At 48.3% G+C, this 25,544-nt stretch overlaps 1 long non-coding RNA gene across 1 annotated transcript; it reads left to right on the forward strand.

Annotated features, from left to right (window-relative positions):
- The first annotated feature begins 8,084 nt into the window (after positions 1–8,084).
- Positions 8,085–9,621, forward strand: LOC141229220 (uncharacterized). The gene is made up of 6 exons (XR_012295949.1): positions 8,085–8,253; positions 8,345–8,713; positions 8,795–8,930; positions 9,010–9,171; positions 9,242–9,337; positions 9,418–9,621. It is a non-coding gene; the product is annotated as an uncharacterized lncRNA (long non-coding RNA).
- Positions 9,622–25,544: the final 15,923 nt, after the last annotated feature.

Here is a 25,544-nt window from a genome sequence, read left to right on the forward strand (position 1 = left end):
CCTCCACTCCAGGCCTGCCTCTGGAGCTGGGCCCAGATTGAGCCACAGCTCCCTGTCAGCCCTCTCTGGCTGAACTCCTGTCTTCTTCTCCTCCTCTCTGAACTGAACCGGACTGAACTCGACTCTGTTCTAAGATGGTGCCCACCTTATATACCTCCTTCTGACACCCGAGCCCAGGTGACTAGCAACCAATGGGCTGCTACCTATGCCCAGAGACCCACCCCTATCTGCTCCTACACCACTGGGTATTCCACCCCCTCCCCACTCCAGCCAGGGACAGATGCTGTCGTGCCTGCACTTCTATCTTGTGGGAGCACCGTTGAGCTGTCCCTCGGAAATGGGGTGTGTGTGGTGCATGCAGCTACTGAGTCCTGGTCCACAATCCATCCTTACCCGGGAGTGGAATACCACACCTCTGGTTTGAGGTTCAATACCCCTGTAGCAGCCAAGCCCTCGGGGTGCTACATTCCCCCCTGGTAAATCACAGCACGTCCTCGGGCTGGAAAAGAGCAAAACAATTTAAACATACAAATTTTTAGAATGCATTCGTATATAAGACAATAACTATAAACCCATCCCTTTATGGGAGGCACTTTTCTCTTTTAACGTTGCTGGTACTCTTTTTCTTTTCTTTAACATTCTTCTGTCACTAGCTATGGTCAAAACTACCGGAACTCTTTTAGCATATAAAACATCACATGAAACATTTGCATTATTATTCTAGCAGCATATAAAACTTTTCAATATAAAACTTTTTCAAGTAGAACATTCTTGAGCTCTGGCCGCTGTGCAACTTGCGACCAGGAAAAGGTGCAACAGTCCATTTAATCTGCCTTGAGGTAGACGTTGCGGTTTTTGTATAAAACCAGTAGGGGGCGCTTTAGGAAGCGCAACTATATACAAGGGTGGCCGCTCTCAGTCCTCGACCAGTGGGGATAGGGGAATGGCTGCTCACAGTCCTCAGCCTGGTTAGGGATTAGGGGAACACAGATAACAGTCCTTTAACAGTTACACATTAGTTCCAACGGGGACCACACTCCACTCAGCAACAGTTTCTATACCCTTACGGGTAACTATATACAGTTCCATTTTACCGTTTACTGGTAACGGTATCCTCCTGATGCTCCTTCCTCATAGTCTTCAGATCTGTCCGGATCCTCAGGGTAGTCCATGTCTGGGCGGTACCGCAGCTCCTCCTCTGTTAGACGGTGAACATGGAGGGCATACAGTCCCTTGGTGCCCTTGTGTAGCAGGCCTTGCGGCCGGGCCTGGAGAGAGCCGCTGTTGACGACGCCCGGGATCAGAGGGTGCGACTTTGGGCCTTTGCGCTGGCTGGTGGTGGCAGTGACCAGGGCTGGAGGACTCGGCAGCAGGGCTTGTTGCGGGGTCTGGAGCAGGTCGGTGTTTGCAGCGCCCGGGATCGGCGGCTCCACCAGGGGGCTCGGGAGCAGGCTGACGCTGGCAGCGTCCGGGACAGGGAGACTCCTCTTACCTGCTCCCGCGACCGCTCCTGCATCACGCGTCTTCTCCTGGCGCTGGTCGGGGCCCGCGACGGCTTGGGCACTGCCGATGCTGGGCAGCTTGGTCTGCTGCCGGTCCGCCATCTTGCTCTCCGTTCCTGGTGTCCTCCTCCCCCCTGGTGGACCGTGGCCTACCTTGCGTTGATCTTCCTCCGTAGGCCGCGGCTCCGCAGTCGATCGTCGGGGTTGAGGACCTTGCGTCGCGCTCCTGTGACGTCAGCGTCGCTCCCTCTCCCTTTCTGGACCTTACGCAGCGTCGGTGCGTGGGGCGGAGCTTCGGATCTCGCGCGCTTTCGGCGTCCACGCCCCTCTTCTTCCCGTGCGGCGTCCCGAAGATGGCGCCCGATGGCGGGAAAACGACTGCGGATGGCGGGAAGACGGTGGGAAATGACCCAAGATGGCGTCTGATGGCGGGAATCTGCTCCGGATGGCGGGAAACTTCGAGAAATGGCGGGAGACTTCTTTTCCAGGTACATGTACAATTTTCTTCAGGCACGCGATACCCGTTTGTGGCGGGTTGGTCTCGATCCTGCCGACTACGCCAAAGTTAACGCGCCCCCTGGGCCTGTGTTGTGCAGGGGAACCCGGAACCGGGCCTGTTGTAGAATGCTGGGGGTTGTAGTCTCCGTGTGGCGGTGACCCGGTCCGTGCCCAGGGTGGTCAAACCAGTGGCAGTCTTAATGTATAGCAAATGTCCGACTACGCCACCCGTGGATTGCGGTCAGTGGGGACCGCCGCCGCGCTGCAGACCGCTGAGGCTGATGTTGTTTGCGCAGCTGAGTATGGGATAACTCCCCACGGGAGAAGTATTGCCTCAGGGCAGCTAATGTGAGAGATGATGGGAGTGATGGTGTGAGCGTCCCAGTGCTAATGGTGCTGGTGCGGCGAGGAACCACAGAGACGTGCGGTTGCAGTTTTCAATGCTTTACTCACAGTTGTTGTTCATGTCAATGCTGCAGGCGATGACTGCTCGAGCCGCGCTGCGTCCACCAGGCAAGGGACTCGGTCAACTCCCAGGAATTTCCAGAGTGTGGTTCAGAGCTCCCTTCTCTACCTTTCTCTGGCCGTCCCCACCAGTGACCCACCTTTGTCCAGCTTCCTCGGGCCTTCTGTTGGCGAAACCTCTCCCGGTTTCCCTGACCCTATACGGTATGCCTTTCTGGTGGATGTAGTGAGGGGTCGCACCAAGATGTGGTAACAACCTCCGGTCTTTGGCTGAGGAATCTGTTGCCTCCACCAATTTGGGTTGCGGTACCCTGCTCTGCCAACCCTTCACCCTGTATCTCCTCTGGGCATATGGGGTTCCTTCGGTCCTCGTGTCTCTGGGCCTTTCTCTGTGTTCCTTGCTTCCTTTCTCCTCTGTTCCAGTTCCTTTCTTACTTTCCTTTCCTTCTCCTCTCTCTTTCTGCTGTTTCTGGCCTCCACTCCAGGCCTGCCTCTGGAGCTGGGCCCAGACTGAGCCACAGCTCCCTGTCAGCCCTCTCTGGCTGAACTCCTGTCTTCTTCTCCTCCTCTCTGAACTGAACCGGACTGAACTCGACTCTGTTCTAAGATGGTGCCCACCTTATATACCTCCTTCTGACACCCGAGCCCAGGTGACTAGCAGCCAATGGGCTCCTACCTATGCCCAGAGACCCACCCCTATCTGCTCCTACACCACTGGGTATTCCACCCCCTCCCCACTCCAGCCAGGGACAGATGCTGTCATGCCTGCACTTCTATCTTGTGGGAGCACCGTTGAGCTGTCCCTCGGAAATGGGGTGTGTGTGGTGCATGCAGCTACTGAGTCCTGGTCCACAATCCATCCTTACCCGGGAGTGGAATATCACACCTCTGGTTTGAGGTGCAATACCCCTGTAGCAGCCGAGCCCTCGGGGTGCTGCATTAACCCTTTGCTGTCTTCTATATGCCGCGATCTATAGTGATCGCGGCATATAGAAGACAGCAGGAGGAGAGGGGGTCGTATACTTACCTCTCCGAAGACCCCTGATACTTCCAGGACCTGACGTTACTATGGCAGCTGGAGGTCACAGGACCGCCTCCAGATCTGCCATATATGGTGTCCTGCCTGACTCAGCCTGCAGCAGAAGCCTGGCAGGAGACACTGACTGTGAAACAGTCTGCAGAGATCTCATGTAATGTAATATATGTCTATTACATTACATGAGATCAGTGATCAGAAAAATAAAAATTAATGTCCCATACAGGGACTAAGTAAAAATGTAAAAAAAAAGTAAAAAAAATGTTTTGAAATTGTTAAAAAAAAAATCACAAAATAAATAAAAATAAATAAATAAAATATTAAACCGATAAATCCGTATATTTATGCAAAAACAAAAAAAGTACACATATTTGGTATCGCCGTGTCCGAAACAACCCGAGCTATAAAACTGTCACACTAATTAACTCCTTCTATGCACACCGTAATTAAAAATAAATAAAAAACGGAGCAAAAAACTATGCTTTTTCCTCATATCGCCAAACAAAAAGTGGAAAAAAATGCGATCAAAAAGCAAAATGGAAATAAAAATGGTACCGCTGAAAACGTCATCTTGTTCCACAAAAAAAAAGCCGCCATACAGCTCCATTAGCCAAAAAATAAAAAAGTTATAGCGCTCAGAATAAAGTGATGCAAAAAAAAATTTTTTCTATAAAATTGTTTTAGTGTAAAAGCGCCAAAACATAAAAAAAATATACAGTACATGTAGTATCGCTGTAAACGTATTGACCCGAAGAATAATGCTGCCTTATCACTTTTACCACACGCAAAACGGCATAAAAAAACCCTCAAAAAACAATGAATTGTTGGTTTTTGTTAATTTTACCTCCCAAAAAATGGAATAGAAAGTGATCAAAAAATGTCACGTTCCCAAAAATGGTAGCAATAAAAATGTCAACTCGTCCCGCAAAAAACAAGCCGTCACATGACTCTGTCAGCTGAAATATGGAAAAATTATAGCTCTCAAAATATGGCGATGCAAAAACTAGATTTTGCAAAAAAAAGCGTCTTTTAGTGTGTGACAGCTGTCAATCATAAAAACCCGATATAAATCTGGTATCTCTGTAATCGCACCGACCCGAAGAATAAAGTAATCTAATCAGTTATACCGCACGAGGAACGGCGTAAAAAATAAATAAAACCAATTCTTCACCTGCTACTGATTTGTTTATTATGTCTCCCAATGTGCTCACCACACATCTAGATAAGTTCCCTAAGGGGTCTAGTTTACATAATGGTGTCACTTGTGGGGGGTTTCCACTGTTTAGGCGCATCAGGGGCTCCCCAAACGCAACATGGCGTCTGCTAATTATTCAAGCAAATTTTACATTCAAAAGTCAAATGGCGCTCCTTCCCTTCCGAACCCTGCCGTGCGCCCAAACAGTGGTTTTCCCTCACATATGGGGTATCAGCGCGCTCAAGAGAAATTGCACAAAAAATGTTGGGGTTCATTTTTTCCCGTTACCCCTGCGAAAATAACAAAAATTGGGTCTAAAGTAACATTTTTGTGAAAAAAGTTAAATGTTAATTTTTTTCTTCCACATTCCAAAAATTCCTGTGAAGCACCTGAAGGGTTAATAAAGTTCTTCAATGTGGTCTTGAGCACCTTGAGGGGTGCAGTTTTTAGAATGGTGTCACTTTTGGGTATTTTCTGTCATAAAGACCCCTCAAAGTGACTTCAAATATGATGTGGTCCCTAAAAAAATGTTTTTTAAATTTTGTTGGAAAAATGAGAAATCGCTGGTCAACTTTTAACCCTTATAGCTCCCTAACAAAAAAAAATTTGGGTTCCAAAATTGTGCTGATGTAAAGTAGACATGTGGGAAATGTTATTTATTAACTATTTTGTGCAACGTATCTCTCTGATTTAAGGGCATGAAAAATTCAAAGTTTGAAAATTGCAAAATTTTCAAAATTTTCGCCAAATTTCCGATTTTTTCACAAATAAACGCAAGTGATATCGATGAAATTTTACCACTATCATGAAGTACAATATGTCACGAAAAAACATTCTCAGAATCAGGGGAATCCGTTGAAGCGTTCCAGAGTAATTACCTCATAAAGTGACAGTGGTCAGAATTGAAAAAATTGGCCCGGTCACGAAGGCAAAAACAGGCTCTGGCGCGAAGTGGTTAAAGCTACATCAGTCTGTGAGGTCACAAAGGAACTCAAGGTAACCTCTAAGCAACTAAGGGCCTCTCCTCACATTAGCTAATGTAATTGTTCATGAGTCCACCATCAGAAGGACAATGAACAACAATGGCGAGCATGACAGGATTGCAAGGAGAAAGGCAATGCGATTTAAAATGTCACTGCTAAAACTCACCTGGGCACATCAATAGGTAACTGGAATAATGCTTTGTGGAAGGATGAGGCCAAGATAGAGATTTTAAGTGAGAAGCTATATGCTTGCAGAAAGAAAATACTGCATTACAGCATAAGAACCTCCTATCATCTATGAAACACAAAGATGGTAATCGTAACATGCTTTGGGCCTGTTTTGCTGCACTTGGCCAAGGACGGCTGCCATCATTGATGGAACAATGAATTCTAAAATCTATCAGCAAATGCTAAAGGAAAATATCAGGATATCAGTTCATGTACTGAATCTCAAGAAAACGTGGGTCATGCAGCAAGACAATGGCCCAAAGACACAAGTCGTTCTACAAAAGAATGGTTGAATAAACATAAAGTTTTGGAATGGCCGAGTCATAATCCTGAGCTTCATCCTATAGAAATGTTGTGGAAGGACCTGATGCAAGGCACTGGGACTCTTTACCTTGAGGTTATCGGGCAGCTCAGAACGTCCCGCGTAGCCAGAATTCATGGTAATGGCTACGAAGCAATTTGGGTTAAGCTTCAGTTCTGTTCCTTCGAAGTTGAACATGTCCATCTTCGTCTGGATGGCTCTCTGGATGCGGAGAATCTGTTGGGCCACCATGGACAACACCTCCAGCTCAATACGGTTAAACTCATCAAAACACGACCATTCTCCCGATGATGCCAGCCCTTTGAAAAACTAAAAAAAAGTATATACAGTACAGACCAAAAGTTTGGACACACCTTCTCACTTAAAGATTTTCTGTATTTTCATGACTATGAAAATTGTACATTCACACTGAAGGCATCAAACTATGAATTAACACATGTGGAATTATATACTTAACAAAAAAGTGTGAAACAACTGAAAATATGTCTTATATTCTAGGTTCTTCAAAGTAGCCACCTTTCGCTTTGATGACCGCTTTGCACACTCTTGGCATTCTCTTGATGAGCTTCAAGAGGTAGTCACCGGAAATGGTCTTCCAACAATCTTGAAGGAGTTCCCAGAGATGCTTAGCACTTGTTGGCCCTTTTGCCTTCACTCTGCGGTCCAGCTCACCCCAAACCATCTCGATTGGGTTCAGGTCTGGTGACTGTGGAGGCCAGGTCATCTGGCGTAGCACCCCATCACTCTCCTTCTTGGTCAAATAGCCCTTACACAGCCTGGAGGTGTGTTGGGGTCATTGTCCTTTTGAAAAATAAATGATGGTCCAACTAAACGCAAACTGGATGGAATAGCATGCCGCTGCAAGATGCTGTGGTAGCCATGCTGGTTCAGTATGCCTTCAATTTTGAATAAATCCCAAACAGTGTCACCAGCAAAGCACCCCCACACCATCACACCTGCTCCTCCATGCTTCACGGTGGGAACCAGGCATGTAGAGTCCATCCGTTCACCTTTTCTGCGTCGCACAAAGACACGGTGGCTGGAACCAAAGATCTCAAATTTGGACTCATCAGACCAAAGCACAGATTTCCACTAGTCTAATGTCCATTCTTTGTGTTCTTTAGCCCAAACAAGTCTCTTCTGCTTGTTGCCTGTCCTTAGCAGTGGTTTCCTAGCAGCTATTTTACCATGAAGGCCTGCTGCACAAAGTCTCCTCTTAACAGTTGTTGTAGAGATGTGTCTGCTGATAGGACTCTGTGTGGCATTGACCTAGTCTCTAATCTGAGCTGTTGTTAACCAGCGACTTTTAAGAACCCAGAATATAAGACATATTTTCTGTTGTTTCATACTTTTTTGTTAAGTATATAATTCCACATGTGTTAATTCATAGTTTTGATGCCTTCAGTGCGAATTTACAATTTTCTTAGTCATGAAAATACAGAAAAATCTTTAAATGAGAAGGTGTGTCCAAACTTTTGGTCTGTACTATATAATCAAAAGGTGTCAGCAGAACATCGGTTGGAGTCAGTTTATTATCTGCAATGGAGCAGCTTAACATTGTATGTACCTTTGACATTGCTATGTAGTCCAAACCATCAGAGCAGTTAAAGACCACACACTGCATGGCCAGCGCCTTGGCCAAATCTTTGGTGGTCTCAGTTTTTCCTGTGCCGGCCGGACCTTCTGGAGCTCCACCAAGATTTAGATAAAAAGCACCGATCTACCAATGAAACATGAAAGAACTGGTATGAGACAGCCGTCAGCTGTCGAAACGCGTTGGAATTGACTGACCCAGCAGAGAAGGCGCCCACAGGCATCCGTCCCGAATATACGCTGCACACCACGTGTCAGCTCGTCTCTCTGCCTCTCGCGCGCTTCCAATAGAACGCGCCCCCTCACCTTCTCCGCCCCTCCTCTCCTGCTCCACTTACCCGGAAGCCCGCGAGTAGCGGCGGTCACCGGCCGGGACCCCGCTCTCGCCCCGGGCCCCACAACTCCTTGACATCTCCGCAGGACTACGGACCGTAAGTACTCTGGGCCACGGCCCCCACCGCTTATGATACACGCCACCACAAGGACCAAAACCACACATACTCACCTCTTTATTACCGACAGGATTCCAGGAACGCGGCCTGCCTGACTCCACACGAGTAGGGACCGTGCCTGAAAACCGGACTCCACAACCATAGACCTTGCCCGGATATCTACTACACAGCCTGCCACCAAAGCCTTCCACCTACTTGAATATACTTATCCAGACCAGGCCTCCTGCCACATTTGCAGCCGGTCCCCTGCTGCACCTCAGCGTCCAGGGACAAGACCCACTGCTACTTAGCCAGTAAATTACTCAGCCAGAGCCTCCTGCTGCACCTACCACTAGGCTGAACCCTCTTGCAGAACCTCCTGAACACCTTCCCTTGATTTAGGCCTTCAGCCACAGATAAAGAAGGTGACTGACCATTTCACACCTGGACCCTAAACAAGGTAATCAACCGGGCTTACTTATATTGTGGCTTATTGTTTGTATACCTCAGCTCCTAACTCTCCCTCCCCATCTATATACAGGACATCAATTATCCTTGAGTGCCACAACGCCCCCTATCACCCGGCAACCAGTAGCCTCCTACTACATCTCTGCTCAGAGACAGATACAATCCAGAGCCTCCTGTTGCACCCCTGGATTACTGATAATCACGCACAGGTAAACATCTAGGTTTACCACACTGTGGACTATTCCTGTATTCCTCAGTTCCTAACCCTTCCTCCATATCTATATACAGGACATTGAGTATCCTCAAGCGTTACTACGCCTACTGGCAATCAAAAAGCCCCCCTGTCACATCTCTGCAACAAAGTGAGATACAATCCAGAGCCTCCTGCTGCACCCCCCACTGAGGGAGTGCTAACAAGCAATCTCCAAAAGCAGAACAGCTCCTCCGTGGGTAAGTCGCTAACCCCACTATCTACCTACCCAGAGCTAACAGCACTAACCCCATATCATTAAATCTCCAGGAGCATAACAAAGCGTTCAGGACCACGCCCCACTCTAAGAATCCTGACGGACCACAGCCCTAGTGCACACCTGCACTTTACCCACTCTGATACCTGGTGAGTAACAGATCCACAGCCAGCTAAGCATATCCAATACTAGAGAACAATAGCCCTAACCAAACTCCTCTTCTTTCCAGGTACCAAGCCACCACAGGCATTTTACCACACCAGATTAACCGCTGGATTTTACTATTTATTACACCTTGTATACCATTAGTTCTTTTACCCCAATCGAAATATTGTTGTCTACACTCGTCTTTTAAATCCTGTATTAAATCCTGTATTTTATTAAGTTTTTATTGCTAGCATCCAAACAAATAAATCTTATTTTTATAAAATAATAGTACTCTTCTCCTGATCTCTTTTTCACTACCGATAGCGCGATTTTTACTATAGAACTGGTATGAGATATCAATAAACTTTCTAATAAGTTTCATGCATCATACAAAAGTCAAAAAGATTTCTGAGCATAACCCATCACATCATAGCAGAGTCCGCTAGCATCTGTCAGTGAGCGGAGTGATGACCAGGCGTGGGGAGTTGCCCAGGTACTCATAGGCGGACTTCACATTGCAGTTGATGATTCGCACTCTCGCATTCTCATTCTCCCAGTAATAGCGGAGTTGGGCAAGCCACTGGAAGTCTGTTTCATGAGAAACTCCTGAGCAATGTAGGAAAAGATAGTCAACCTCTAAGACACTGCAGAATCACAAGGGAGAGTTTCTAAAGGGAAGGCAAATGCACATACATTATAGGACAAAACTCCTAGTCACCGAATTCTGCTTTTACATTTAGTCCCATTGCCCACGGTGTATAACATCCGGACTCTCAGCCCCCAGTTTATAAAATCCGGCCTCTCGCCTCCCCCGATGCATAACATCCGACCCTCGCCCCTAGTTTAGTATAACATCCGTCCCCTCGCCCCCCCGCCAGTGTATAAAATCTATCCCCTCAACCCCACTGTATAACATCCAACCCCAAGCCCTCCTTTGCATAACATCCGACCCCCAGGGTATAACATCCGGCCCCCAGCCCCGGTGTATAACATCCGCCCCTCGCCCCTAGTTTAGTATAATATCCGTCCCCTCGCCCCCCCACCAGTGTATAACATCAATCCCCTCGCCCCTGGTGTATAATATCCATCCCCTTGCCCCTGGTGTATAATATCCGTCCCCTCGCCCCTGGTGTATAATATCCATCCCCTCGCCCCTGGTGTATAATATCCATCCCCTTGCCCCCGGTGTATAACATCCGCCCCTCGCCCCTAGTTTAGTATAACATCCGTCCCCTCGCCCCCCCGCCAGTGTATAAAATACATCCCCTCAACCCCACTGTATAACATCCAACCCCAAGCCCTCCTTTGCATAACATCCGACCCCCAGGGTATAACATCCGGCCCCCAGCCCCGGTGTATAACATCTGTACCCTCGCTCCCTCCCCCTGGTGTATAACATCCGGCCTCTCGCCCCCCCGGTGTATAATATCCGTCCCATCGCTCCCAGTGTATAACAACCATCCCCTCGCCCACGGTGTATAATATCCATCCCCTCGCCCCTGGTGTATAATATCCATCCCCTCGCCCCGGTGTATAATATCCGTCCCCTCGCCCCTGGTGTATAATATCCGTCCCCTCGCCCCTGGTGTATAATATCCATCCCCTCGCCCCGGTGTATAATATCCGTCCCCACGCCCCTGGTGTATAATATCCGTCCCCTCGCCCCGGTGTATAATATCCATCCCCTCGCCCCTGGTGTATAATATCCGTCCCCTCGCCCCTGGTGTATAATATCCGTCCCCTCGCCCCTGGTGTATAATATCCGTCCCCTCGCCCCTGGTGTATAATATCCATCCCCTCGCCCCGGTGTATAATATCCGTCCCCTCGCCCCTGGTGTATAATATCCGTCCCCTCGCCCCTGGTGTATAATATCCATCCCCTCGCCCCCGTGTATAATATCCGTCCCCTCGCCCCTGGTGTATAATATCCGTCCCCTCGCCCCGGTGTATAACATCTGGCCCCTCGGCCTTGTATAACATTAAGACTCTCGCCCCCCACCAGTGTATAACATCAATCCCCTCGCCCCTGGCGTATAATATCCATCCCCTCGCCCCTGGTGTATAATATCCGTCCCCTTGCCCCTCAGTGTATAACATCCAGCCCTCGGACATGTATAACATCTAGCCCCTCATACCCCTAGGGTATAACATCCGGCCCCTCGGCCTTGTATAACATTAAGACTCTCGCCCCCCACCAGTGTATAACATCAATCCCCACGCCCCCCGGTGTATAACATCCGCCCTCCCATGCTGTGTGCTGTTACTAACATATGACAGAACGGCTGGTGGTGCAGAGCTCTCTGATACCAGCGCGGTCCTGTAATAGGAGCCACCGACGTAACAAGTCTGGATATTACATTTCTCCCCTCCTAAATCTTCCCCCATCACAAGTGAGTGATATTATTAAGGAGTAGAAGGAACTGCAGCAACTGAGTGCTGAGGAGCAGAGGGCAGAACGCTTTCCTGACTCCATTGGTAACAACATCACCACAAACACTGCGTCCCCGCCAGGAGCTTTATGGCTGAGCAGCTGCATGCAGCCTTACATCACCAAGCACGATGCAGAGCGTCGGATGGAGTGGTGTGAAGCCGCCACCACAGGACTCTGGAGGAGACCTGTTCTGTGCAGTGACGGATCACACTTCTCTATCTGGCATCTGATGGACGAGTCTGGATTTGGTGAATGCCAGGAGAACGTTACCCTATTAACTGCATTGTGCCCGCTGTGCAGTTTGCTGGTGGAGGTATGGCCTTGTTTTTAGGGGTTGGTCTAGGCCCCTTAGTTCCAGTGAAAAGATATCTTAATGCTTCAGCACAAGACATTTTAAACAATTGTAGCTTCCAACCCTAAGGGAATAGAAGAGCAGAACTGTTTCACACACGTTCTCAACCTCAACCCCACTAAACACCTTTAGGATGATTAATTAGAACAAATACTGGACAATGGCAGCATAAATATGTCACCGCAACATAGGGAAGAACAATGTCAGTCACACATCAATTACATTGCCATATGTCTGCTCAGGCTTAGAATGGCTGACCATTCGGAGAATTACATAATACCTACAAAGAAACTGAACAAAAGGTCATTAAAGGAATTGAAATAAAAACCCTTTATTAGTACATCCATGGTTATGGAAGGACACTGCACAGAGGAGGGCACACACACCATTGATAGAAAATATTACACACCGCACCTAGGCCATCCAAAACACTGACTATAAAGAATATCAATTGTGGCAATGAGTCATATACAGGGGATGCCGACACCTACAGATGCCAAAACATTCCTATATAGGGACCACCATCTCAATATGCAGAAATGACTACTGCCCATAGACGTCATTGTAAGTACACCCCAAGATTGCTTTACTGTGACAAGATCAATTGTGTCCTATGAAAACTCAAAGAAAAGAGGGGGGAATATAACATAGATATGGAAAGAACATAGGAATGGGGTGAAATGTATGAAGGTGCTCTGCATATTGAGCTGTGATATCTGTAGAGGGACGGACTCCATATTAACATCCTGTATATGGATTTAGAATAGGGGGCCATAAAAGCCCCTGTAGGTGTAATGTGGAGGGGGCACAATACCTTTCTACATGTAGTGTATAATAAATAGAACATGGTATTGGAAAGTTTGGTGCCAGCCATGATGATTGCACAAACCTGTTTGGATCATTTCCATGCCCACGTCACGAGCGTGCCCCTCTATGGTGACGAGAGCCCCCAATGTGCTGCGAGTCTGCTGGGACAATTTGCCTCCTCGCACAAGCTCCACAATATCATTTAGCTGGAGCTGCAGATTATCATAGGAGTTTTTCAGGCCCTACAAGAAGGATGCAACGGTGAAATCATCTGCAGAAACATTCATAGAACATACATATTGCAAGGGGGCTGAAATCTATACAGATTATAAGCTGCAGACTAGATGGAGAACTCCACAATATGCAGGCACTTTATAATGTACACAACAATTTTACAACATATCTTTATAGAAGTTGGAGATCTGGATTGAACCCAGAGCTCCAAATACCCAGATGTACCTCTATAAAACCCTGCCACAAACAGCATGGAAAACTCAATGCAGATGGATTCATTTTATGCTGGTATTATGGGAAATCCCATACAATGTCTTCCCTTATTGGTAGATATGACGAGAGTAGAGATGAGCGAATGGATTTGCAGGACTCTGGTCCAACAGTCGGGTCAGTATTCCACGGCCGCAGGACCGGAGCTCCATGAACCGGCATCTCCGGCTCCTCTTTTGATGTCGATGTCATAGTTGTGGTGTGAGGCACAAATGACATCACGCCTGGTCGGCTAATCAAAAGAGGAGCCAGGGATGCCGGTTAGAGGCGGTTAGCAAGGCTCTCATCCAACAGCCACAGACTACTAACCTGCTCTCTTAGACCAAGGTCCTGCAAATTTAGTTGCTCATCTCTAGACAAGATGCATGAATCAATGCAAAATCCCAACAATACTATGGAGCCTTTTGTGTACCTTCAAGATATTGAGCCGCTGTACAACTGCAACCAACCCCCAGGAGAAGACCCCTGGGCAAGAACAGTACATGGGCTCTTTGCAGTCTAATAACGTACTGTGAAAGAAGCTACTTGCATCTTTTGATGTGAATGTGGGTCCCCTTACCTCTGTTGCACCAATGGTATATCCGCCCCTGGAAACTCCTATAAGCTGCGTCCCTGGGTATGACAGTCTATTAGCAGGAGAACACATGAAGTCTGTCTATGAATGTATATATATGTATTTCTCCCAGAAAAATTATTACAATTACACATGTTTTGTTGTTCACATGTTTATTTAATTTGTGTGTATTGGAACAACACAAAAAGAAGATATTGGTCAACAATTTTGGTTCTCAAGTCCTCAGACAGTTCTCTTTTCCTCTTTCTGTTCTCCCTACTTAGTGTGGCACGTAACAACGCAAAGATTGAGTCAACTTTTACCCTTTGTATCGGGTTTCAGGTGTGATTTTCATATTGCCCACACCTTTTACTTGCCACAGGTGAGTTTGAACGAGCATCACATGCTTGAAACAAAATTGTTTACCCACGATTTTGGAAAGATGCCAACAATTTTGTCCGGCCCATTTTTGGGGTTTTGTGTGAAATTATATCCAATTTGCCTTTTTTTCCTGTTTTTTTGTTTTGTTCCAATACACACAAAGGAAATAAACATGTGTATAACAAAAAATACACATGCAGTTTCAATAATTTTATGGAAAAATACTTCAAGGGTGCCAACACTTCCGGCCATGACTTTATAGTGAAGCCACCTTGATCAGTAAAGGAGCTTATGCCGTACCTCTGGGCCACTGCCGATAGCTTCATGCCCTTCACTTGTCCAGAACATCTGAGACACACAGAGCACGACCTGTCCCGGCCATTCCCTCACCCAGTCTTTTCTTGCAGTCTCAGGGTGTGCCTTTTAAAAAACAAAGTTAAATTACGTTGACAGAAGCATTTAAGAGAGGGACAACCTTACTAGTATTATCTAGCAAATTCATTTCTACCGATTGCTGGTAGAAGATCTGCTACCTGGCTCTATAGCAAGAGATACATCATCCACAAATCATTCACTGCCGCCAAATAATCTTATACAAATATAAAAGTACTAGATTAGTTCCAGTTAATGCTTTTGGTCTGTAGGTAGATCCGTACCATTCGTGACCGAGCAATAACATCATGAACGCTCCTTAACATGACATCTTCCCCTTGGATGAGCCACTTCTCCACGGCCCCCCGAGCCTCGGAGGTGGAGATGGTCTGGATGAGCTCTACGCGTTCCCCCTCGGTGCTGTACATGGCTTTGATGTCCAGGTTAGGAAGGAACTCCAGCTTTGCGATGCCTTCAAAGCCCTTCTTTAGATGTGGTTGGACCCGCAGAGGATCTTTAGTCTCAGAGAGAATTTCTAGCATTTCGTCGTTGGACAGGAAGAAAAAGCTAAAGCGAAAATGCACAATATGATAAAAAATGTCATTAAAGTATTGGGTCAGGCGCCATTTGTATTAGTGTCTGTGAGAAAATAGAAAAGCAAAGCTTTCAAGTAAAGATTCAGTCCCCGTACACATTGGATTAAAATAGTTTAAACCTGACGATTGCAGCAGGACCGGCCTACCCACTGATGTGTATGGGGGTCTCCTGACTCTCCCCCGATAGAGGATGTCAGGGCCAGAAGGATCGGGCAGATGGGATTTCAATACCCGGTCTTTTGGTACTCAGGGGAGATAACCCGCTGCCGGAGGTGTCCAGTACCGACTTTCTCCTCTCTCCCCATTAAAAACACATGACTGTTCAGCAGAATATGTGGGAGTCAGGAGAAGTAGCCAAATAACCATTCAGACGACGGGTATCTCATATCTCATGCGTATGGCTAGCTTAAAGGGGCTATCCAGTTTTGGGAACTTTTTTTATTTAACTGAAATGGGTATTCCCATCTCCAGGATTCTACCCCAATATGTAGTAGGTGTAATAATAATAATATTAGCAAATAGCTCCAATTAGAAGTGTAGTATAGTTCTCCTGATTTGCTTTGTCGCTTACCCAATGTGCAGGGCATTGCAGTAGCTTACGTTACGACCACTAGCAAATAACTGTCACTATATGAGTGGTCGTAACCATGGATACCGAAGCTGGGGAAAGCGACATAGCGAATCAGAAGAACTATACTACATTTCTAATTGGAGGTATTTGCTAATATTATTATTATTACTACGCCTACTACATATTGGGATAGGATCTTGGAGATGGGAATACCCATTTAATTGCGAGTATTTGCGACAATTCAGTTTCATTAAAAATGTTGCACCGTTAGGCTTTTTGTTTCCTGCACATTCAGCTTTGATGTGATCTGTGGTCATAAATCGGCTAAGAGGAGCTGAAAAAAGACAGATTAAAAATAAGTCCAATAGCCAGCACAACACAGAGCCAATAGAAGGCAAACAGTGCAAAATTATTAATGAAATCCAATTACAAAAATGATTTCAATGGTTTAAATAAGAAAAAAAAAATTTCTTTAAGTAGTATATAGAATCATTGCAACAAGTGAAAGGACTATACCGTGGGAAAAAAGCCTCTTCTTCTCCAGATAGGCATTCAGCCCTTTCATGATTTTATCCAGAAGCACATTGCTGTCCTGAAGTTTTTCCAGAAGTCCGGTCAGAGAAGTGGCGCTTAAAGCCTAAAACAAAGTAGATAGCCCATAAGTAAGATTCCATTATATAGTTATAGAGACTGAAAAAAGGTCACATTCATTGACTATTGTGCCAATAGTTCATATTAAAAAAAAAATGAGAACCTATATGGATAGAAAATAGAAGATGCGGGAGGCTGGAGTCCAGGCAGTGCGGAGCCCCATAACCCGGGATCCTTGTGATGGAAGCATCAGGACACGGACTCTTGGAAAACATCAATCCTGGATGCAAGATGACCGTGCTTTCTTGTATCAGTCCACCATGAAGCATCCATTTACCTTCGGGTCTTTAACGCAATGTTTCATGATCTCTCTCCAGTTTCTGTCCACAGTCTGGAATAAGCGTCCTTCTTCAGGCATTTGCTGCATGATGTCCTCAGAAGAGAAGATGGGGTCTAGATAAAGCCACTGGGCCTGCACCTTCAGCCATTCATCAATGGTTTCCTGGATCCTTATCAGTCGTTCCTCCCATTGCTTAAAGGAGGAGAGCAAAAAGTTAATTACACATAAAATGAAAATGATAGAAAAAAATGCTATCATTTTAGAAGATAAATTATCAATGGATATGAATTCTGAATTGTTGGACATTTGTAGGGAAAGTTTGGTGAGACTCCTTGATACCATCCCCTTTACATGTAAGCTGGAGCCGCATGTAACTTTAGCCTCGGAGATCCTAATGAAACCTTAGCTTCTGCTAATAAGCAAGTGAATATTTTATACCTTGATTTCTTTCTCATAGGGCTTGATGAAAGGCGATCCCCTCATTGTCTGAGTCTTCACAATTTGCTCATCCAGAGTGGTTTGGATTTCATCCACTGCTAATAGAATAGAAACGCCAGATTCTCGATAGGGACTGGTATTAAAGGATATGGAGTCCCACATTTCTTCCATGGTATGCATCGCCTTCTACAGGGAAAACTCCTAATAAGAAAATACAGAAACTTTTCACTAGTAGCTGATTCCTCTTTGTTCCGACAAGGATGGGGGAGCAGCATATATACAAGGATGGGGGGAAGCATATATACAAGGATGGGGGGCAGCATATATACAAGAATGGGGGAGCAGCATATATACAAGGATGGGGAAGCTGCATATATACAAGGCTGGGGGAGCAGCATATACAGTATACAAGGATGGGGGAGCAGCATATATACAAGGATGGGGGAGCAGCATATATACAAGGCTGGGGGAGCAGCATATATACAAGGATGGGGGGCAGCATATATACAAGGATGGGGGAGCAACATATCTAGAAGGATGGGGGAGCAACATATATACAAGAATGGGGGGAGCACATACAAGGATGGGGGAGCAACATATCTACAAGGATGGGGGAGCAGCATATATACAAGGATGGGGGAGAAACATATACAAGGATGGGGGAGCAACATACATACAAGGATGGGGGAGCAACATATCTACAAGGATGGGGAAGCAACATATATACAAGGATGGGGGAGCAACATATCTACAAGGATGGGGGAGCAACATATATACAAGGATGGGGGAGCAGCATATATACAAGGATGAGGGGCAGCATATATACAAGGCTGGGGAAGCAGGATATATACAAGGATGGGGGAGCAGCATATCTACAAGGATGGGGGAGCAGCATATATACAAGGATGGGGGAGCAGCATATATACAAGGATGGGGGAGCAACATATATACAAGGATGGGGGAGCAACATATATACAAGAATGGGGGAGCAGCATATATACAAGGATAGGGGAGCAACATATATACAAGGATGGGTGAGCAGCATATATACAAGGATTTGGAGGAGCATATACAAGGATGGGGGAGAAGCATATATACAAGGATGGGGGAGCAGCATATATACAAGGATGGGGGAGCAGCATATATACAATGATGGGGGAGCAACATATATACAAGGATGGGGGAGCAACATATATACAAGAATGGGGGAGCAGCATATATACAAGGATAGGGTAGCAACATATATACAAGGATGGGGGAGCAGCATATATACAAGGATTTGGGGGAGCACATACAAGGATGGGGGAGAAGCATATATACAAGGATGGGGAAGCAGCATATATACAAGGATGGGGAAGCAGGATATATACAAGGATGGGGGAGCAACATATATACAAGGATGGGGGGCAGCCTATATACAAGTGACTCGTCCCCTGGGCCGTGGGGCACTCGGAACCGGGCAATAGGGAGACGATGGGGGTAGTAGTGGCGACCCGGTCCCATGGCTCAGGGTGGTCAGACCAGTGGCAGTCTTTTAGATGTTTTAGATAATGTCCGACTACGCCACCCGTGGATTGCGGTTATTAGGAACCGCCGCTGCAGGGCAGACCGCTGGGGCCGATGATGTATGCAGCTGGGATGGTGTGACTCCCCACGGGAAGAGTGCGGCCCCAGGGCAGTGTAGTGGATGGTGGGAGTGATGGTGGTGAGAGTCCCAGTACCGGTAATGCCGGAGGAGCGAAAAAGCACACAGACAACGTACTGCAGTCCAGGGTCTTTACTCACGGTTAATATCCAAGTCACTTCTGCAGGGAATGACTGCCCGAGCCGTGCTGCGTCCACCAGGTGAGGGGCTCGGTCAACCCCCAGACAGCTCAGGAGTATGGCTCAAGACCCCCTTTAGTCCTTTCTCTGGCCTGCCTCACCAGTGACCCACTTTTGTCCAGCTACCGCGGACTTGTGCGGTTAAACGTGGGCCCCGTCCTCCGCTGTCCTATATGGTGCCTTCCTAGCAGGTTTGATGAGGTGTCGCACCAATAAATGATCACGACCTCCGGTCTTTGGCTGAGGGTTGTTTCTCCTCCACCAACTTGGGATCCGGTACCCTTAATCTGCCTGACCCTGCACCCTGGATTCTCGTGGGTTCTTAGGGTCCCTTCCACCTTCTTGTTCCTGAGCCCTTCTGTTTCTTCCTCTCTTTCTTTGCTGTTCCTTTCTGTTTCTGTTCTTGTTCCTTTCTGTTCCTGGCCCTCTCCTCAGGCCTGCCTCATGGAGCTGGGCCCAGACTGAGCCACAGCTTCCTGTCAGCCCTCTCTGGCCGAACTCCTCTCTCTTCTCCTCCTGCTTGAACTGACCCAGAACTAAGATGGTGCCCACCTTTTATACCTCCCTCTAGAAACATGAGCCCTGGTGACCAGCAACCAATGGGCTCCTTCCTACGCTCAGGAACCAACCCCTATCTGCCTCTACAGCACTGGGTGTTCCACTCCCCTCCCCACTCCAGGCAGGGACATAGTCGGTCGTGCCTGCACTTCTGTCTAGTGGGAGCACCGTTGAGCTGTCCCTCGGAAATGGGGTGTGTGTGCTGTATGCAGCTAACTGAGCCCTGGTCCATACTCCATCCTTACCCGGGAGTGGAATACCACACCTCTGGCAGAGGTGCAATACCCCTGTAGCGGCCGAGCCCTCGGGGCGCTACATTCCCCCCTGGTAAACCACAGCACGTCCTCGGGCTGGAAAAGAGCAAAAACAATTAATTACAGGACATGCAAACTTTTTCAATAACTTTTTACTTCAGAAAAGGACGACATTATTCAATTCTCTTTATGGGAAACACTTTTCTTTGTCATTGTTAATACTACCGGAACTCTTTTATCATATAAAACATTTGCATTATCACCTAGCAGCATATAAAACTTTCTCATGTAAAACATTTTCAAATACGGCATATTCTTGTATCCTGGCCGCGGTGCAACTTGCGACCAGATGTTCTTTCTTCTTAAAGGTGCAACAGTCCAGTAAACTTGTCTTGAGGTAGACGTTGCGTTTGTTATATAAAACCATAAAACCAGTAGGGGGCGCTTTAGGAAGCGCAACTATATACAAGGGATTGGCCGTTCCCAGTCCTCGGCCGGTTGAAAAGGGGGAATGGCTGCTCACAGTCCTCAGCCTGTTAAAGGGAAGAGGGATGGCTGCTCTCAGTCCTCAGCCAGATTACTTAGGGGATAGGGCAACAGTCACACAGTCTTTTATCAGTCCCAACGGGGACCACACTTTATTTTGTGAAACAGTCCCAAACAGTTCCTTTGTACCCCGACGGATAACTATTTACACTGGTATGCTACTGTTTACTGGTAGCGATACCCTCCAGCCGCTCCTTGCTCCTCATAATCTTCAGGCCCGTCCGTGCCCTCTTAGTACTCAGAGTCCGAGTAGTGCTGTTCCTCCTCCTCTACTAATCTGTGGACGTGGAGGGCGTACCATCCCTTCACGCCTTGGTGCCGGGTGTAAGACACCACATCTCCTGGAAATAGGTCCCGCCCTCGATGACCTTCCGGCAGGTGGCTCTCCACATCCCTCCTCGTCACGAACACGTCGCTGATGGTCTCAGGGTCTCGGATGAAACCCCAGCCGCGCTCCATCTGGAACTTCACAACAGTTCCGGTGACTCGGGGACTGCGGGCAGTTCGGGGATCTCGCCGGGCCTTCATTTTCTGCTCCGCGCTCCGGACCTGCAGCTTCTCCTGTTTCACGCGCCGCTCTCGCTGCTCCCTCTCAAACATCTCCAGCTGTTGGCGGCAGGCCTCCCGCCGTTCGGCTGCGTCTGCCCGCGTTTCCTTTGTGAACCCCATTAGGTCCTCCCCAGTGGGGTCCCATTCAAACTGGGCGTCCTCCAACGGTAGCTGGGGGGTTTCCTGAGGTGCCGGAGCAGGGATGAGGGGCTCAGATGGTACCCCAACCTCCGCGGGCGGGCTCCTCCGTAGGCGGGGGTTGACATACTCGGGGGGCCAGATGAAAGGAAGCCCATCCGGACTGGTATGTTGGGCGAAAAGATCCGTGCCTAGTGGTGGTACTGCAGAGGCAGGGGGCGCGAGCGGGTTGGCGGCGCCCGGGGGTACGCGGCCTTGCGACCAGGCCCGCGCTGGTCGTTTCCTAGTTGCTCCCAGGGGTGGTACAGCGGGTGCAGGGGGTTCCGTCAGGGCAGCGGCGCCCGGGGGCGCTAGGCCTTGCGGCCGGGCCTGCGGTGGTGGTTTACTGAGCACGCCCGGGGTCAGAGGGCACGGCGTGGGGCGGGGCTCACTGGCAGCGTCGATGGCCTGGGGGCCGGTTGATGGCGGTGGCGGCACGGTGTCGACGGCGAGTCCAGGTGCGTTGGGCTCCGCAACAGGGTGCAGGGGCAGGTCGGCGGCCCCAGGGTTCGGGGTAGGGGCGTCTCCGTTACCTTCCTCTGCTGTCGCGGCCTCCTCCGCGGCATCGTCGTCAGCCTCCGCTCCGTCTTCACTGCCCTCGGTGGCTGGTGTGCTCCTGGATGTCGACGGCGCCTCCTGCTGCAGGGTCACAGCCCGCCGAGCCACTTCTTCTTTCCACCCGGCTATCACGTCCTGCTGCGCCCGGACCATCCTCCGGTCCAGCTCCTCCAACGCCGCCCGCGCATACTCGGGGTCCTCCTTGGGGAGATGGGCTAGCAGCTCTGTGAGGCAGCATGGTGGTGTGGCTTGCAGCAGGCCCCTTGCTAAAGTGCTGGAGCTGGTTCCTTTCTCCATCTCCGGGTGCGGCCTGGCCAGACTGATCCAGACCACCCCCTGCTCCGCAGTTTTCTTCTCTTTCCGCCCCCATGGGGGGTGGTCCTGGGGCGTTCTGCTGACAATCACTCTCAGGGGCAGCCCCCCCACGTTGACGGACATTTCTACCGCCGTGCTCATGGTTGTTGGGGGCGGGCTTCCTCTTTGGCGCCATTCTGGGACCCGACCCATGATGGGAAGTGGCCTCCTGTGGTCTTTTGGCGCGCACATTATGGCGCTCGTTCTTCTGGGGCGGGCGCCATCTCTAGTACAATGAAACAGTCTCTTTTCAGGCGCGCAGTACCCGTTGTTAGCGGGCACGAAATCCTGCCGACTACGCCAAAGCTGACTCGCCCCCCGGGCCGTGGGGCACTCGGAACCGGGCAATAGGGAGACGATGGGGGTAGTAGTGGCAACCCGGTCCCGTGGCTCAGGGTGGTCAGACCAGTGGCAGTCTTTTAGATGTTTTAGATAATGTCCGACTACGCCACCCGTGGATTGCGGTTATTAGGAACCGCCGCTGCAGGGCAGACCGCTGGGGCCGATGATGTACGCAGCTGAGATGTTGTGACTCCCCACGGAAGAGTACGGCCCCAGGGCAGTGTAGTGGATGGTGGGAGTGATGGTGGTGAGAGTCCCAGTACCGGTAATGCCGGAGGAACGAAAAAGTACACAGACAACGTACTGCAGTCCAGGGTCTTTACTCACGGTTAATATCCAAGTCACTTCTGCAGGGAATGACTGCCCGAGTCGTGCTGCGTCCACCAGGTGAGGGGCTCGGTCAACCCCCAGACAGCTCAGGAGTATGGCTCAAGACCCGCTTTTGTCCTTTCTCTGGCCTGCCTCACCAGTGACCCACTTTTGTCCAGCTACCGCGGACTTGTGCGGTTAAACGTGGGCCCCGTCCTCCGCTGTCCTATATGGTGCCTTCCTAGCAGGTTTGATGAGGTGTCGCACCAATAAATGATCACGACCTCCGGTCTTTGGCTGAGGGTTGTTTCTCCTCCACCAACTTGGGATCTGGTACCCTTAATCTGCCTGACCCTGCACCCTGGATTCTCGTGGGTTCTTAGGGTCCCTTCCACCTTCTTGTTCCTGAGCCCTTCTGTTTCTCTCTCTCTCTCTTCTTCTCCTTTTCTGTTCCTTTCTCGTGGAGCTGGGATGAGACGTAATCTCAGCTCCACTTCACCTCCTCTCTCTCTCTCTCCACTCTCCTCCTCGGCCTCTCACTAGGCCCACTCTGGAGTAGAGCTCCTACAGAGCCTCTACTCCCTGTCTTCTCTTCTCTGGACAGAACCTAGATCTAAGATGGTGCCCACCTTTTATACCTCCCTCTAGCCATGAGCCCAGGGGACCAGCAACCAATGAGCTCCTATCTACGCTCAGGAACCAACCCCTATCTGCCCCTACAGCACTGGGTGTTCCACCCCCCTCCCCACTCCAGACAGGGACATAGTTGGTCGTGCCTGCACTTCTGTCTAGTGGGAGCACCGCTGAGCTGTCCCTCGGAAATGGGGTGTGTGTGCTGTATGCAGCTAACTGAGCCCTGGTCCATACTCCATCCTTACCCGGGAGTGGAATACCACACCTCTGGCAGAGGTGCAATACCCCTGTAGCGGCCGAACCCTCGGGGCACTACATACATGAGGAGGAAGAGGAGGTGAGCTGTGACATCACCTATTGTGAAAGGTGGATCCTGTGTTATATACTGTATATAGAGGTGTTATCAGTCATTGTACAGGAGGAGAAAGTGAGCTGTGACATTACCTATTGTAAATGGTGGATCCTGTGTTATATACTGTATATAGTAGCTGTTATCAGTCATTGTACAGGAGGGAAAGGAGGTGAGCTGTGACATCACCTATTGTAAATGGTGGATCCTGTGTTTTCTACTGCATATAGAGGTGTTATCAGTCATTGTACATGAGGAGGAGGAGGAGGTGAGTTGTGACATCACCTATTGTGAATGGTGGATCCTGTGTTATCTACTGTATATAGAGGTGTTATCAGTCATTGTACAGGAGGAGGAGGTGAGCTGTGACATCACCTATTGTAAATGGTGGATCCTGTGTTATATACTGTATATAGAGGTGGTATCAATCATTGTACAGAAGGAGGAAGTGAGCTGTGACATCACCTATTGTGAATGGTGGATCCTGTGTTATCTACTGTATATAGAGGTGTTATCAGTCATTGTACAGGAGGAGGAGGAGTTGAGCTGTGACATCACCTATTGTAAATGGTGGATCCTGTGTTATATACTGTATATAGAGGTGTTATCAGTCATTGTATAGGAGGAGGAGGTGAGCTGTGACATCATCTATTGTGAATGGTGGATCCTGTGTTATCTACTGTATATAGAGGTGTTATCAGTCATTGCACAGGATGTGAAGGTGAGCTGTGATATCACCAATTGTAAATGGTGGATCCTGTGTTATCTACTGTATATAGAGGTGTTGTCAGTCATTGTAAAGGAGGGGGAGGAGGTGAGCTGTGACATCACCTATTGTAAATGGTGGATCCTGTGTTATCAACTGTATATAGAGGTATTATCAGTCATTGTACAAGAGGGGGAGGAGGTGAACTGTGACATCAGCTATTGTGAATGGTGGATCCTGTGTTATCTACTGTATATAGGGGTGTTATCAGTCATTGTACAGGAGGAGGAGGTGAGCTGTGACATCTTCTATTGTAAATGGTGGATCCTGTGTGATATACTGTATATAGAGGTGTTATCAGTCATTGTACAGGAGGAGGAGGTGAGCTGTGACATCACCTATTGTGAATGCTGGATCCTGTGTTATCTACTATATATAGAGGTGTTATCAGTCATTGTACAGGAGGGGGAGGAGGTGAGCTGTGATATCACCTATTGTAAATGGTGGATCCTGTGTTTTCTACTGCATATAGAGGTGTTATCAGTCATTGTACATGAGGAGGAGGAGGAGGTGAGTTGTGACATCACCTATTGTGAATGGTGGATCCTGTGTTATCTACTGTATATAGAGGTGTTATCAGTCATTGTACAGGAGGAGGAGGTGAGCTGTGACATCACCTATTGTAAATGGTGGATCCTGTGTTATATACTGTATATAGAGGTGGTATCAATCATTGTACAGGAGGAGGAAGTGAGCTGTGACATCACCTATTGTGAATGGTGGATCCTGTGTTATCTACTGTATATAGAGGTGTTATCAGTCATTGTACAGGAGGAGGAGGAGTTGAGCTGTGACATCACCTATTGTAAATGGTGGATCCTGTGTTATATACTGTATATAGAGGTGTTATCAGTCATTGTATAGGAGGAGGAGGTGAGCTGTGACATCATCTATTGTGAATGGTGGATCCTGTGTTATCTACTGTATATAGAGGTGTTATCTGTCATTGCACAGGATGTGGAGGTGAGCTGTGATATCACCAATTGTAAATGGTGGATCCTGTGTTATCTACTGTATATAGAGGTGTTGTCAGTCATTGTAAAGGAGGGGGAGG

The sequence above is a fragment of the Phyllobates terribilis genome, unplaced genomic scaffold (genome assembly GCF_046119375.1).
Source record: "Phyllobates terribilis strain yellow unplaced genomic scaffold, ASM4611937v1 Scaffold_459__1_contigs__length_1442029, whole genome shotgun sequence".
In the NCBI taxonomy this organism is placed as follows: Eukaryota; Metazoa; Chordata; class Amphibia; order Anura; family Dendrobatidae; genus Phyllobates; species Phyllobates terribilis.